Below are 2,669 nucleotides of genomic sequence, written 5' to 3'. Positions count from 1 at the left end.
TTTTTTAAAAAAAAAAAACATACATTTTCCCTGTTGTAATTTGACAGAGTGTTTTATCTTCTCATCAGCTTTCTATGATGTCTCTCTTACTCCTGGTTATTTCATTTGCCAGTATGCTGACGCTACTAGATCTAGCTTAAGTCAAAAGGAGAAATTTGTCATAAGGAAGTATTTTCAAGATAGCAAATGCAGGAAGTTTTGCTGGGCCTTATAAGGAAGAGGGAACTGAAAAGCTATGGGGACCCATAGTTTGCACATACTCTCTCTCTTTTCTTCTGTGGCATTCTTTTCTCCTACAGCAAATCAGCTTTCTGTGCAAGAATGAAGATGGTAACCTCATAGTGGCAGCATTAACTTTACAGCATGGGTAACCTCATTTTAAGTGAACAGAAAAGTCTGATTTGCTGTTTTTGAATCCCAACTCCAAATTCCCCAGGAGCGAGACTCTGATGGCTCAGCTTGGTCCAGTCAAGGGGTGTGGGAAGCAGGGTCACAAACTAGAACATAGGTGCCAGAGGCTGGCTACTCTGGGTGAAGAGGACCGTTCTCAGCAAAGAGGACAGAATCCTTAATCTAAATTAGGACTCAGGAATTAAGTCTCTGAGTCTCTGTAAACTAACAATTATGCTAGGGTTTTTTTTTTTTTTTTTTTAATTTTTTTGGAGATGGAGTCTTGCTCTGTTGCCCAGGCTGGAGTGCAGTAGCGTGATCTCAGTTCACTGCAACCTCCGCCTCCCAGGTTCAAGTGAATCTCCTGCTGCAGCCTCCTGAGTATCTGGGACTACAGGCACATGCCACCATGCCTGGCTAATTTTTTTGTATTTTTAGTAGAGACAGGGTTTCACCATGTTAGCCAGGACGGTCTCGATCTCCTGACCTTGTGATCCGCCTGCCTCAGCCTCCCAAAGTGCTGGGATTACAGGCGTGAGCCACTGCGCCTGGCCGAAATTTTGTTTTTAAGAGTGAATGTTGGTATAAATCCTTTCACACACACAAAAAATGTTTTTAGTGAATAGGCAACTATATGTCTACCGGTTTTATTTTTTTAAAGTAGGGCATAGTTATAATTGACATTTTACATATTTTGCCAAATAATTATCCTCACTTGAAAGAGGTTATTAATTCTTGGCTTACAAAGGGAAAACTGTTTTGGTTTTCAAGCACCAAAGTTTAATACATCCAGTTATCTCAAGGGAATGAGGGATCTGTTCACTAGGAATATAGTTTTTGTTTTTTTTTTTCCTTTCCTTTTTGTGATTGAAAGGAAGGGTAAGAGACAAGGATATGCTGAAGTACAAAGGAGGTTTTGGAAAATTCCTTTGCCATAGTCAACCAAATTTTGGAATAAATGGTACTAAAATATCTGGATGATTTGTAGTAAAAAACATTGCTTGCATGTCTGTCTACTTGATTAATACCCCTTGCCTTTGTCTTTTGGTTTATAATCCTACATTTGGAATAAATAAGCCTCTCTCCATAATTTATTCCTTTCTGCCTTCAGAAAAGTACACCTTCCCTGTTTTGGAAAGAAACTAACTCCTGGCCTCTCCCCAGCCCTTTGGTTTTGAGCCTGTTTCCCTTTCCAAGGACTTTCCTGCATCTTTTTTTTGTATGCTCAATTTATGTCCCCCCTTAAGAATATGTTTTCACAATCTCATTATTTAATGATATAGTTCTATTTTTTAAAATTCAGATGGAGATCTTCATCTCTATTACAACTCAGCCCTTATCCTACCAGCCCACACTTTCCTGTGTAGTACAATAAACTGTGACACATACTTCAATCTTCCTAATAAAATTAAACAAATTTCTTACACCTCCCAGCTTGGTTATATCTGTAAATTGGTCCTGCCACAGATATAATAGGCATTTGATAACTGTGCTAAGGGTTTTAAAATACTTTTTCACCTAATCTTCAAAATCTCTCTACAGGGGAGATTATTATCCTCATTTTACTGATGAGGAAACAGAGGCTTAGAAAATCTAAATAAACTTTCCTGGCAAAAGCTGTGATTGAAAGAAACCTGGGTGGTCTGGACTCTAAAGCGTAAGTTCGTAAACTCTTGGCCATGGATTTTCAACTGTGGCTTTATGTCAAACCACCTAAAAATGTTAAAAAGATATAGAAGCCAATGTGCCATCTCACACTTACTGAGGCAGTCTCGTTGTGGTTGGGGGCGGGTTTGGGCATAGCAGTCAAGAATCACCGCTGCCATGCTGGCCAACACTGGAAAGACAAAAGCTCAAGACACTACACACAGCCCCATAGTCAACAGCTAGCTGTTAATTTTTCCCATTGGATCTTGCCACAAAGTTTTGAATCTAAATGTGTTACCTTACAGCTCATATTTCTTGTTTCTTCATATTGTGTGAATGTTCTGAAAGACTTGGTCAAATTCCTTGGAATTCTTTCCATCATTATCAAAGAATAGGGGAAATTTCCTGAAATGTTTGCCTTGAGGAGCAAATTTCTAGTGATGCCACTACCAGGAATCACATAAAGAGCTCAAAAGTTCTGTTAATACCCAGAGTGAAAAAAGCTCAACATTCCAGGGTAGCATTGACTTAAAATCATGTCTTAGTGATGAGGGAGGCTTTCACTTTCTGAATGACAGAAGGCAAGTTGCTTCATCTTTCTCTGTGGGTAGACAGAAGATTTCTCAATTCTA

This window comes from Macaca mulatta, chromosome 15, assembly GCF_049350105.2.
Source record: "Macaca mulatta isolate MMU2019108-1 chromosome 15, T2T-MMU8v2.0, whole genome shotgun sequence".
In the NCBI taxonomy this organism is placed as follows: domain Eukaryota; kingdom Metazoa; phylum Chordata; class Mammalia; order Primates; family Cercopithecidae; genus Macaca; species Macaca mulatta.
The sequence above is the reverse complement of the archived record's forward strand: the minus strand, read 5'-3'. Positions refer to the sequence as shown.